This window comes from Pseudophryne corroboree, chromosome 2, assembly GCF_028390025.1.
Source record: "Pseudophryne corroboree isolate aPseCor3 chromosome 2, aPseCor3.hap2, whole genome shotgun sequence".
NCBI classification, from domain to species: domain Eukaryota; kingdom Metazoa; phylum Chordata; class Amphibia; order Anura; family Myobatrachidae; genus Pseudophryne; species Pseudophryne corroboree.
Window position 1 is genome coordinate 993,269,409 of NC_086445.1, and position 14,763 is coordinate 993,284,171.

Below are 14,763 nucleotides of genomic sequence, written 5' to 3' on the forward strand. Positions count from 1 at the left end.
TACCCCTATTGGATTCTACTGGACAAGTGGACGTGACCGGCGTGGGATGTAGGTAAGTATGTGTGAGTGTGTAAGTGTGTTTTTAATAAACTTTTACTGTCACGGTGTGTGAGTTGTGTTTTTATTTGGGTATTTTTGTTGTTGTAGAACTACAGGTACCAGCGGGCCCATTATTTCCCCGCATGCTGGTACTTGAGGTTCTCCAAGTACCAGCAAGCAGGGGAGGCTTGCTGGGCCCTTTAGTTCCACAACAAAAAAACAATACTCTTTTTTTTACACACTTATGGCTATCAGCCTGGCACCCACCGCCTAGGGGTGCTGGGGACAGCCTCGGGCTTCACCCCTGGCCCTTGGGTGCCTGGAGGGGGGGATCCCTTCATTTAAGGGGTGACTAGTTGGGGGGGGGGTAATGCCACGGCCGCAGGGACCTACGTAAATGTGTCCCCTGGCTGTGGCATTATGTCCCTGGCTAGTAGAGCCCGGTGCTGGTTTCAAAAATACGGGGGACCCCTACGTCTTTTGTCCTCCGTATTTTTTGGAACCAGGACCGGACTAAGAGCCCGGTGCTGGTTGTCTAAATACGGGGGATCCCCTGTCCAATTTTTCCACAGTATTTAAACAATCAGGACCGGCTCAAAGAGCCCGAGGCTGGTTACACTTAGGAGGGGGGACCTCACGCATTTTTTTTTTAACCCATTCAGACCCTTTTCCATTAAGTTAATGGAAGCCCTGGACAACAAAATTGCATTCATGTCCTCCCACTCCCTTCCCAGTCCTAAACACTAATTTTTTTTCTATAAAAATGTACAATATATCACAAGTATGATGAGCAGGCAGGCAGCGGGCATTGGCGGCATCGGACTGAGATGCAAATTAGTTGCGGAGGGCTGGGTCAGTTGATGGTGGGTGAGTTTGTAAGCCATTGGCGGTGGCACAGGGCATCGACTCAGGGTCAGTAGCAGGCATTTACTCGGCGGCGGTAGGGGTCATCGGCAGATTCGGTGGACATTATGGCTGTAGTGCCTCACCAGCCAATGACCTCACCGCAAGCCACTGGCTCAGGGCCGCCAGTAATGGAGGCATTGTATAGCAGGGGCTGTGCCACAGTGACATGATTGATGCCAATCTCCCATACTGCCCTCTTGATAGTGCCACGCCTCCCTACATCGCTGCCCCTACTGGTCACTCTCAGAGGAGGGCCTGGAAAGTCTGCATCTAAGGCAGTGGTTCCCAAATGTTTTTGAATTATGGTGCACTAGAATACTAGAATTGTTATCACGGCACCCCTAGGGCAAAAGTTTCTTATTCAGACATTTAGAAGGAAATATTGAATTAAGTAATTTGTATTTATATGTCATTTTTAGGTTCAATTGTGTGGTTCGGGTCAAGGTTGCTTCTGTTTATCCTCATACGTATTTTATGATTGACACCCACCAGCAATGGTTTTGCCTATTACATTGACCATACATAATTTGAATTGGTATTGGACCATCAATCCAAGACACCTCTACAAGTGTCCCGAGGCACCCCGGGGTGCCTAGGAACACAGTTTGAGAACCACTAATATAAGGCATTGGTACCTCAAAACACTGGGGACATGGATTTGATTTTGACAAGAGCCCATTTGTGAGGGAGTTTGTATGTTCTTTCCATATTCATATGGATTTTTCCTGTAGCGAAAATTCATATAATTAATTTGGTCTTGATTTTTAGTACTTCTGTTAAAATTACTATGGCCAATAATTTTTTCTGCCCATTCATCAATAGAGGCTAACACGTTGAATGTTCTCGAATGGTTTTATAATTGCTGCCTCCTGTGATATTAAATAATGGTCTATCACAAACTTATATAGTGGTGTCTAGGCAGATTTATCATAAATTAAGGGATCTATTTATCAACAAGTTATAAACCTAGTTGTGAATGATAAAACTTTTGCTTATGATAAATGGTGCTACAAAAAAAGGACCGTTAGGAGCTGATTGGCTGGAGCACCTTTTATCATATGCATCAAGTTTTATCATTCACAACAATTTTTAACACTTGGCCCCTGTATACTGGCCATCCAGGACAGCATAGGAGTTCCAGGTCCACATTGGGGTTAAATGTAGACTCCAGGTTCAGCACAGAGGAAAAGTGAGAGTCTGGAATTGTTCCAGTTGTTTACAGGGGTTGGGTATAGGATCCCAGCGCTTGGGATTCCGGCACTTAGGATATGCAAATTAGCCCAGGAATGATGTTGTTTGTGGGTAATACAGCGCATGTGACCTGTTTCGGCCAATAGTATAATGGTGTCAACTTTTGATCGATTTTTGCCGAGTAGTTCATTTTAAAATTGAACTCAAAATCGACTTTTAGTAAATGAACTATTTGGAATAGAAACACTGTAGTGGATTTTGTGGGGATGCTGGCAGTGGCGCAGAGAACTCCTGCTCCTGTAGTTTTCATTATTTCTCTGACGTCCTAGTGGATGCTGGGACTTCCGTAAGGACCATGGGGAATAGCGGCTCCGCAGGAGACTGGGCACAAAAGTAAAAGCTTTAGACTAGCTGGTGTGCACTGGCTCCTCCCCCTATGACCCTCCTCCAAGCCTCAGTTAGATTTTTGTGCCCGAACGAGAAGGGTGCATGCTAGGTGGCTCTCCTGAGCTGCTTAGAAGTAAAAGTTTAAATAGGTTTTTTATTTTCAGTGAGTACTGCTGGCAACAGGCTCACTGCATCGTGGGACTAAGGGGAGAAGAAGCGAACTCACCTGCGTGCAGAGTGGATTGGGCTTCTTGGCTACTGGACATTAGCTCCAGAGGGACGATCACAGGTTCAGCCTGGATGGGTCCCGGAGCCGCGCCGCCGGCCCCCTTACAGAGCCAGAAGAGCGAAGAGGTCCGGAGAAAGCGGCGGCAGAAGACGTTCCTGTCTTCAAATAAGGTAGCGCACAGCACTGCAGCTGTGCGCCATTGCTCTCAGCACACTTCACACTCCGGTCACTGAGGGTGCAGGGCGCTGGGGGGGAGCGCCCTGAGACGCAATAAAACACTATAAAAACCTTATATGGCTAAAGAAATGCATCACATATAGCTCCTAGGCTATATGGATGCATTTAACCCCTACCAGTTTTCCTGAAAAAAGCGGGAGAAAAGGCCGCCGAGAAGGGGGCGGAGCCTATCTCCTCAGCACACAAGCGCCATTTTCCCTCACAGCTCCGCTGGAAGGACGGCTCCCTGACTCTCCCCTGCAGTCCTGCTACAAGAATCAGGGTAAAACAAGAGAGGGGGGGCACTATTGGCAGCTAATATATAATACAGCAGCTATAACAGGGAGTAACACTTATATAAGGTTATCCCTGCATATATATAGCGCTCTGGTGTGTGCTGGCAAACTCTCCCTCTGTCTCCCCAAAGGGCTAGTGGGGTCCTGTCCTCTATCAGAGCATTCCCTGTGTGTGTGCTGGGTGTCGGTACGATTGTGTCGACATGTATGAGGAGGAAAATGATGTGGAAGCAGAGCAATTGCCTGTGTTAGTGATGTCACCCCCTAGGGAGTCGACACCTGACTGGATGGTCGTATTTAAAGAATTACGTGACAATGTCAGCACTTTGCAAAAAACTGTTGACGACATGAGACAGCCGGCAAATCAGTTAATGCCTGTTCAGGCGTCTCAGACACCGTCAGGGGCGCTAAAACGCCCGTTACCTCAGATGGTCGACACAGACCCAGACACGGATACTGAATCCAGTGTCGACGGTGAGGAGACAAACGTAATGTCCAGTAGGGCCACACGTTACATGATCACGGCAATGAAGGAGGCATTGAACATTTCTGACACTACAAGTACCACAAAAAAGTGTATTATGTGGGGTGTGAAAAAACTACCAGTAGTTTTTCCTGAATCAGAGGAATTAAATGAGGTGTGTGATAAAGCGTGGGTTTCCCCCGATAAAAAACTGCTGATTTCTAACAAATTATTGGCACTATACCCTTTCCCGCCAGAGGTTAGGGCACGTTGGGAAACACCCCCTAGGGTAGATAAGGCGCTCACACGCTTATCAAAACAAGTGGCGTTACCGTCTCCTGATACGGCCGCCCTCAAGGAACCAGCTGATAGAAGGCTGGAAAATATCCTAAAAGGTATATACACACATACTGGTGTTATACTGCGACCAGCAATCGCCTCAGCCTGGATGTGCAGCGCTGGAGTGGCTTGGTCGGATTCCCTGACTGAAAATATTGATACCCTGGATAGGGACAGTATTTTATTAACTATAGAGCATTTAAAGGATGCATTACTATATATGCGGGATGCACAGAGGGATATTTGCACCCTGGCATCAAGAGTGAGTGCGATGTCAATTTCTGCCAGAAGGGCGTTATGGACGCGACAGTGGTCAGGTGATGCAGATTCCAAACGACATATGGAAGTATTGCCGTATAAAGGGGAGGAGTTATTTGGGGTCGGTCTATCAGACCTGGTGGCCACGGCAACGGCTGGAAAGTCCACCTTTTTACCCCAGGTCACCTCTCAGCAGAAAAAGACACCGTCTTTTCAAACTCAGTCCTTTCGTTCCTATAAGAACAAGCGAGCAAAAGGCCACTCATTTCTGCCCCGGGGCAGAGGAAGAGGAAAAAGACTGCACCAGGCAGCCTCTTCCCAGGAGCAGAAGCCCTCCCCCGCTTCTGCCAAGTCTTCAGCATGACGCTGGGGCTTTACAAGCGGACTCAGGCACGGTGGGGGCCCGTCTCAAAAATTTCAACGCGCAGTGGGCTCACTCGCAAGTGGACCCCTGGATCCTGCAAGTAGTATCACAGGGGTACAAATTGGAATTCGAGACGTCTCCCCCTCGCCGATTCCTGAAGTCTGCTCTTCCAACGTCTCCCTCCGACAGGGAGGCAGTATTGGAAGCTATTCACAAGCTGTATTCCCAGCAGGTGATAATCAAGGTACCCCTCCTACAACAGGGAAAGGGGTATTATTCCACGCTGTTTGTGGTACCGAAGCCGGACGGCTCGGTGAGACCAATTTTAAATCTGAAATCCTTGAACACTTACATAAAAAGGTTCAAATTCAAGATGGAATCACTCAGAGCAGTGATAGCGAACCTGGAAGAAGGGGACTATATGGTATCTCTGGACATCAAAGATGCTTATCTCCATGTCCCAATCTTCCCTTCTCACCAGGGGTACCTCAGGTTTGTGGTTCAAAACTGTCATTATCAGTTTCAGACGCTGCCGTTTGGATTGTCCACGGCACCCCGGGTCTTTACCAAGGTAATGGCCGAAATGATGATTCTTCTTCGAAGAGAAGGCGTCTTAATTATCCCTTACTTGGACGATCTCCTGATAAGGGCAAGATCCAGGGAACAGTTAGAGTTCGGAGTAGCACTGTCTCAGGTAGTGCTACGTCAGCACGGGTGGATTCTAAATATCCCAAAATCACAGCTGATTCCAACAACATGTCTACTGTTCCTGGGGATGATTCTGGACACAGTCCAGAAAAAGGTGTTTCTCCCGGAGGAGAAGGCCAGGGAGTTATCCGAGCTAGTCAGGAACCTCCTAAAACCAGGCCAAGTGTCAGTGCATCAATGCACGAGAGTCCTGGGAAAAATGGTGGCTTCTTACGAAGCAATTCCATTCGGAAGATTCCATGCAAGAACTTTTCAGTGGGATCTGCTGGACAAATGGTCCGGATCGCATCTTCAGATGCATCAGCGGATAACCCTATCTCCAAGGACAAGGGTGTCTCTCCTGTGGTGGTTACAGAGTGCTCATCTTCTAGAGGGCCGCAGATTCGGCATTCAGGATTGGATGCTGGTGACCACGGATGCCAGTCTGAGAGGCTGGGGAGCAGTCACACAGGGAAGAAATTTCCAGGGCTTGTGGTCAAGCATGGAAACGTCTCTTCACATAAATATCCTGGAACTAAGGGCCATTTACAATGCCCTAAGTCAAGCAAGGCCTCTGCTTCAGGGTCAGTCGGTATTGATCCAATCGGACAACATCACAGCAGTCGCCCACGTCAACAGACAGGGCGGCACAAGAAGCAGGAGGGCAATGGCAGAAGCTGCAAGGATTCTCCGCTGGGCGGAAAATCATGTGGTAGCACTGTCAGCAGTGTTCATTCCGGGAGTGGACAACTGGGAAGCAGACTTCCTCAGCAGACACGACCTCCACCCGGGGGAGTGGGGACTTCACCCAGAAGTCTTCCAAGTGATTGTAAACCGTTGGGAAAAACCAAAGGTGGACATGATGGCGTCCCGTCTCAACAAAAAACTGGACAGATATTGCGCCAGGTCAAGGGACCCTCAGGCAATAGCGGTGGACGCTCTGGTAACACCGTGGGTGTACCAGTCGGTGTATGCGTTCCCTCCTCTGCCTCTCATACCCAAAGTACTGAGAATCATAAGAAGGAGAGGAGTAAGAACTATACTCGTGGCTCCGGATTGGCCAAGAAGAACTTGGTACCCGGAACTGCAAGAGATGCTCACGGAGGACCCGTGGCCTCTACCTCTCAGAAAGGACCTGCTCCAGCAGGGACCTTGTCTGTTTCAAGACTTACCGCGGCTGCGTTTGACGGCATGGAGGTTGAACGCCGGATCCTGAAGGAAAAAGGCATTTCAGATGAAGTCATCCCTACCCTGGTCAAGGCCAGAAAGGATGTAACCGCAAAACATTATCACCGCATTTGGCGGAAATATGTTGCGTGGTGTGAGGCCAAGATAAGGTTCAAATTTCGGCCCTGTCAATCTTCTTCCAAAAAGAACATTCAGACAGGGCAGAACTGAGGACTCGCCCTCAATTTCTCCCTAAGGTGGTTTCAGCGTTTCACATGAACCAGCCTATTGTGGTACCTGCGGCGACTAGGGACTTGGAGGACTCCAAGTTGCTGGACGTAGTCAGGGCCCTGAAAATATATGTTTCCAGGACGGCTGGAGTCAGAAAATCTGACTCGCTGTTTATCCTGTATGCACCCAACAAGCTGGGTGCTCCTGCTTCTAAGCAGACGATTGCTCGTTGGATTTGTAGTACAATTCAGCTTGCACATTCTGTGGCAGGCCTGCCACAGCCAAAATCTGTAAAAGCCCATTCCACAAGGAAAGTGGGCTCATCTTGGGCGGCTGCCCGAGGGGTCTCGGCTTTACAACTTTGCCGAGCAGCTACTTGGTCAGGGGCAAACACGTTTGCTAAATTTTACAAATTCGATACCCTGGCTGAGGAGGACCTGGAGTTCTCTCATTCGGTGCTGCAGAGTCATCCGTACTCTCCCGCCCGTTTGGGAGCTTTGGTATAATCCCCATGGTCCTTACGGAAGTCCCAGCATCCACTAGGACGTCAGAGAAAATAAGAATTTACTTACCGATAATTCTCGTAGTCCGTAGTGGATGCTGGGCGCCCATCCCAAGTGCGGATTGTCTGCAATACTTGTATATAGTTATTGTTACAAAAAAATCGGGTTGTTTATTGTTGTGAGCCATCTTTTTAGAGGCTCCTACGTTTATCATACTGTTAACTGGGTTCAGATCACAGGTCGTACGGTGTGATTGGTGTGGCTGGTATGAGTCTTACCCGGGATTCAAAATCCTTCCTTATTATGTACGCTCGTCCGGGCACAGTATCCTAACTGAGGCTTGGAGGAGGGTCATAGGGGGAGGAGCCAGTGCACACCAGCTAGTCTAAAGCTTTTACTTTTGTGCCCAGTCTCCTGCGGAGCCGCTATTCCCCATGGTCCTTACGGAAGTCCCAGCATCCACTACGGACTACGAGAAATAGAATTATCGGTAAGTAAATTCTTATTTTAAGTGTGATACCTTTTTCCAAACCCACTTCAGCTCGTTATCATGGAATAAAGTGTAACTACGACACGGGGCTGATGTACAGCCACATTGTAGATGAGGTTCCGTCCCCCTGCCATAATGTCTACCAGCTCTCATCTGTTCAGCATGGGGCTGAATTACCGATGATAACAGTGATTCAATCATTTTGTTTTGTTTTGTTTTTTTAAAACACTCCTCCCCTCACCTTTTGCTACCAATTTGTTAGTTTTCTAACCATGATGAACACAAGTCACAAATAACAGACTGGGCCCTCATCTTATAAGCATTACTCGATGGCTTCACTCTGATTGGTCAGATCGTAGTAATGGTTGTGGCACATTGGTTAGCTTGATTCCCAACAAGACCGTATCTGTGTGGGGTTTGTATGTTCTCCATGTGTTTGTGTGTTTTTCCTCCAGGATCTCCGATTCCTCACACAATCCAAAAATATCCGTAGGTTATTTGGCTTTGGAGGAAAAAATTAACCATAATGTGTGGTTGCCAGTCAGTCACACACAGGCTCATAGCTCCCAGCATGTCATGCGAGATGAGAGTGGCTTCTACAGTACACAGAGCAACAACAGAGCTCAGAACTTCATGCGACTGTGGTTGCCACGGTAGTCCATGACACTGTGCATCATTATAAATCATTATTAGCAGCCTGACGAGACAAACTAATGAAAAATGGTAAATACAGGTTGAGTATCCCATATCCAAATATCCGAAATACGGAATATTCCGAAATACGGACTTTTTTGAGTGAGAGTGAGATAGTGAAACTTTAGTTTTTTGATGGCTCAATGCACACAAACTTTGTTTAATACACACAGTTATTAAAACTATTGTATTAAATGACCTTCAGGCTGTGTGTATAAGGTGTATATGGAACATAAATGAATTGTGTGAATGTAGATACATTTTGTTTAATGCACAACCTTATAAAAAATATTGGCTAAAATTACCTTCCGGCTGTGTGTATAAGGTGTATATGTAACATAAATGTATTCTGTGCTTAGATTTAGGTCCCATCACCATGATATCTCATTATGGTATGCAATTATTCCAAAATACGGAAAAATCCGATATCCAAAATACCTCTGGTCCCAAGCATTTTGGATAAGGGATACTCAACCTGTACAACCATTCTTCTTATAGCCAGCCAGAGTGGAATTTTCTAAATCACCGCAATTTTAATTTCTGAATGAATGCTTAATTTAAGCAAATTTTTAACTGGCAAATATATTGAATAAAAGGCTTCATTTAACAAAAACAACATAAAACTAAAAACATTGTGGTGTTCTATGTTCTTTTCCTTTGCAAACCTTATGCTGAAATGTTTTAACAGATTGTCAATCATCTTTACTGAAATATGAAACTAAGAGAAATAAGCGTGACAACAAAATTCTGTCTGCCTAATTTTATTTCTTATGTTTGAAACAACAAAAGACCTAAAACGTAATCCGCCGCTGCCAACAATTAAAGCGGGCGACACCCCCTACCCACGCATATTACTCTACCGCTTTTCAGTCAACAAGGACTTATTATTACTGTGCTGCTCAGTCTTGTCAGGGCAGAAGCCTTCAACTTATAATATCTAATAGAAAGCGATTACTTGCACAGTTCCTATTGTCTTCCAGAATAAAGGACGACAGAGCATAATAAACTGAATATTTTCTCTGCCAAAGGCACACATACTTTTTAATAATTAGGTTCTGTAGGATGGGATTAAATATTCACTTATGATTATTTGGTGCCTAGTACACTTTTGGAAATTAGATAGTTTGACTCACATCTTAATTTGCAAGTACCCGCCATATAATGTCTCCAGAAGTTTTGGCAGGTATGGAAATTTTGTGCGTAGCGTTGTACAGTTAAATGGCAGAAAAACAAGTGTGGATAGGAAACAAGATGGCCGTCCTTGCAGTGGTGTCATGGATGGAGAGATAGAGATTTATGGGTAATCTCAAGTTTCATCATAAATCACAGTGCAAAAAACTAGGCACTGCCACCCAGCATGCTACGCACCGCCCACCCACTGCGATCATGCTCTAATTGTGATCGCAACGCAATGAGAGCATGATCGCAGAAACTGTGGATGCCTCCTGCCGGTGCAGCCTGGCTGCGGCGGCAGGAGCCCAGCTGCCATTTTCTTGATGGACGAAGGATGGGATCTGCGTATGCGGGCGGGGGTCCCGTCACCTAAATTGCGGACCTGGATTAGGCCTTTGATAATTTTTAAATACACGGCGCTACATTATACTGTAGGTCAGAGTTGAACGCAAGTTGGACACAATTGTTCCTGCATTGCGTGCAGTGGTGAAGGGGGGGGGGGGGGGAGGTGCTAGGGAAGGTACTAGTTACCCTGGCCAATGCCTCCCTACTGCCCCCCTCTTACCTGCCAGCCAGAAGCAGCCATTTTCCCCGGCCCAGTACAAGCTGCTATGTGCTGGTCTGCAGTTGGTCGTGCAGAAGGGGGGAGGGTTTCTACTGCTGAGCGCAGCAGTCTCCTCTACCTGCAGGGAAAAGGAGCCATCACTGCCCCCTCCCACCCCAAACAGCTACAGACTATTAATCTACTGGCATCTGCAACCACTGTGCGACCAGCACATGAGCAATGTGCCGAACATTGGTACTTTGCGACATGTACAGGAGCAGTGTCAAGTTCTGAATCAGGCTCTTGATCAGGGGCTGGCTGGCAACTTTCAGCCTGGGGGGGGCAGACTCAAGCAAGCGGCCCAGCTTATCACAGGCAATCTGCAATCAGGTGGCCCTGGAACACTTAAATTGTACTGGCCCAGGCGGGCAGATGGTACCCTGCTTCCCTGACAAGCCACCCCCTGCCCTTGGTCCATGTTTTTTTTATCATCAATAGTTTTTTATTGAATTTTTGTGATGCAAAAAAGGGGTACAGAAGGAAAAAAGGGGGGGATAGGTACATGAATACAGGAGACAACATAATGGCAAACATGTACAAACAGTTCAAAGTCAATCAAACAAGTACATCAAAGAACTTGCAGTGAACCTAAAATAATGGAAGATGGTAAAAAAGGAGAAGAAAAACAGAAGAAAAAGGGAGAAAAAGGCGGCAATGGGCATATTATATATACAGCACTAGAGAGAAGGCCATCTCAGTCTTAGGGGGGGGGGGGGACCTCATCAGCCGAGAGGTCAGGAGAATGCAAGTCTGAGGAAGAGGAGCGCCCTCACCTTCCGTGATAAACAGATGCCAGGGCATCCAACGGACCAGAAGGGATTTAGCGGAGAAGGAGTATGGGATGTACTCAGTCTCCATCAAAAAGTGCAGCTGTATTTTGTGTATAACCTTCAATAGGGGAGGTGATGTGGGTTGCTTCCAGTTTTGGGCTAAGGCCATCACGTGCAGCGTGACAGATATGTCCTAAAACATAATGTAAATGGGCACCCACGGATCGCGGGTATACATTCAATAAAGCTATAAGGGGGGAAGGGGACAAATCAAGATTCAGAACTTTATTGATAAGCCCAAATACCTCCACCCAGTACACTTGAATATCAGTGTCCATGTCCAAAAAATATGAAAGAGGTGGTCCACCTCTCCGCAGAGACGCCAACAAAACTTCGAACATGCAGGCCAAATCGTATGCAACCTATCAGGTGTGAGGTATAATCTATGTAGTAACTTGACATGCATTTCAGAGTGATTCAGACATTTAGACATAGTAAAAGACGACAAAAAGATGTGCTGCTATTGGGAATCATGGAGAGTACAGCCAATATCCGCCTCCCACCTGATTTGGGCTCTGGATTTAGAAACGGGGATTAGTGACAGTAATGCTCTATACCAGAAGGAAATTTCCCCCTTAGATGTAGCAGTAAAAAGTCAGCCTATGGCATGTGCAATAACAGGGGGTGGTGGAGTGAGAGTAAGGTGGAGGCTATTCCACCAGTGCTGTATTTGATAGTATCGAAGCCTCTCAGAGTTAGGCAAAGAGAAGTGTCCCTGAATATCAGAAAAGGAGGTGAGCACAGACCCATTAAACAAATCTCCCAGGACCCCCATCCCCCTGGAACTCCAGTTTGCCAGATTAAGATTAGGTACTAGGGCGGCCACCGCTCGTAATGATACTAACGACATATTATGATAAGAGGGGGACATGGACATAGTCAACCTGTCCCAGGCCTGTAGCATGGCTCGGGTAGAGGGAAGGAGGTTTAAGCCCTGTGGGCGCAGGGATTTGGGCAGCCAGAAGAGATCTTTCAGGGGGAAACGGGGACAAGCCGTCTCCTCCAGACACGTCCACCCCGGACGCATATCTCTACAGAATTCCTTAATCTGAGCCAAAAGGCAGGCTTCCTGGTACAGTGAAAGATTAGGCATAGCCAGGCCGCCGGCACTCCTCGGCAGAGACATCCTCGCGCGAGCGAGTTTAGGCGAGCGCGAAGACCATATATAATTGGTAAGAATTGCAGTGGCCTTATCTAGATATTTCTTTGGGAAGATAAAAGGGACAGTACGGAACAGGAACATTAATTTGGGGAGCAACGACATTTTAAAAGCGGCCAGACGACCCAGCCACGAAATTTCATAATTGAGCCATGATTTGGTGAACAGCTGAAGGGAGGACAACAGAGAGGGAAGATTAACCTCAAAAACAGAAGAGGTAGACGGGGGGATGAAAATACCTAAATATCGTATCGAGGATGTTTGCCAATTGTAAGGGTACTTAGCGCGTAAGAGGGTCAAGGAATGGGTGAGATTAATGGGCAAAGCATCGGTTTTAGAGGCGTTTAATTTATAATAGGATGCTGCAGAGTACATATCTAAAGTATTGTGTAGATGAGGGAGTGTAGTGCAAGGGTCAGTTACAAATAAAAGAACATCGTCCGCGAACAGGCAGAGCTTGTGAAGAGAGGAGCCTAATCGCAGTCCAGGGAACTGCGGGTCCGCTCAGAGCTTAGCTGCCAAAGGCTTAATGGCCAGGACAAAAATGAGAGGGGAGAGAGGACAGCCCTGGCGGGTGCCATTGGAAATTGGAAAAGAGGAGGATAAAAAAACATTACTGAAGACCCGGGCCGACGGGGAGCTATACAAGGCTAATATCGAAGAAAGGATGCGATCGCGTAGGTCAAATTTTAATAGAACGTCTTGCATGTAAGACCAGTTTAAGTGGTCAAAGGCCTTTTCTGCGTCCAAAGACAGCAGAAGGAGACCGTGCTTAGGGGACAGGGAATCTACAAGGTTAAAAACCCTGCGTGTATTATCAGACGCTTGTCTTCCCGGGATAAAGCCGACCTGATCCGGATGTATCAGGGAGGGGAGTAGGACATTCAAACGAGAGGCTATTAATTTAGCATATATTTTAATGTCCCCGTTCAATAGCGCAATGGGACGATCATTTTGACAAGAGGTCAAATCTTTGCCTGGTTTGGGGATCGTGACAATACGCGCCTCGAGCATCTCCTCAGGGAGGGTACCTCGAGAGGTAACGTCATTGTAAACTGTCACTAGAGAGGGAGCTAGGAGGTCTTGGAGCGAAACATAGAAGTCATTAATAAAGCCATCGGGGCCCGGCGCTTTACCCCGAGGTAGGGACGATCACCTGCAGGATTTCCGATAAGGACCAAGGGGCATTCAGTAATGCTAATTGATCATCTGAAATAGTTGGGAGGCTTATATCAGCTAAGAAGGAGTTGATAGAAGAGGGAGTGGGCTGAGGGGTAGAGGGATCAGTCAAGAGATTATAAAGTTGGGAGTAGAAGTTGGCAAACTGATTCGATATCTCCCTCGGGTTAGAAATTTTGGCGTCTGCAGGGGACACAATAAGACTGATTCTATTCCGAGCGTGCTGCGCTCTGAACTTGCGGGCAAGCATTTTCCCCGGCCTGTTCCCCGCTAGATAAAATTTCTGACGCATCCTATTTAGTGAGGCCTGGGTGCGCGCCATAAGTAATTTCTGGAGTTGGGACCTAGTGTCGGCTAGCTCCCTCTGTAGGGTTTTCGTAGGCCTAGATTGATTTTTGTCCTCTAAGTCCTTCAACTTAAGCTCCAAATCGGCCTGGCGTTGTCGATTAAGTTTTTTAAGCTGCGCTCCTGCCTGAATTGCTGCCCCCCTGTGACAACGGCCTTAAGTGCGCACCAAAAGTTCAGGGTGGACGTGTCCGAAGGGGAATTAAATTCCATATAGGACGAGATGCTGTCAACTATGATATTTTTTGAGACTGGATTAGACAGCAAGTGAGGAGAGAGTCTCCAAGGGTGGGGGGGGGGGGAATGCTGGCTAGTAACATCCCATTTAAGAGTCAGCGGGGCGTGGTCTGACCAAGTTATAGGGAGAATGTCCATGGATCTGGCAAACTGAAGGGTCCATTTATCCGAAAACATAAAATCAATACGGGAGTAAGAATTGTGGACGGGGGAATAGTAAGTGTACTCCCGACCAGTAGGGTTTTGCACTCGCCAAATATCATAGAGGTCAAATTCAGCTAAGAGATCACGAAAGGCTGTGGAGGGTGCGTTGGGGGAGGCTGAAGAGGAGGGAGAGGGCCTGGGAGACCTGTCCAATTTAGGGTCAAGGACTAAATTAAAATCCCCCGTGAGAAGAAGGGAGCCCTTACGAATCTTCTGAATGGCCACACACAACTTACGGATAAAAGCGACTTGGTTTGAATTCGGGGCATAAGCTGAGACTAGAGTAACCGGCCTATCGTTTAAAAGGCCGCTCAGTATGAGATACCGGCCATTTTTATCAGCTATCTGAGAATGCAAAGTAAAGCAGATGGAATTCCTAAACAGTATGGCCACACCGTTCCTCTTAAAGGGGCCATTAGTAAAATAACCCAAAGGAAATCTGCGGTCTTTAAAAATAGGGGGCGCTGCAGATGAAAAGTATGTCTCCTGCAACGTGACAATGGGGGTCATTCCGAGTTGTTCGCTCGTTATTTTTTTGTGGCAACGGAGCGAATAGTCGCTAATGCGCATGCG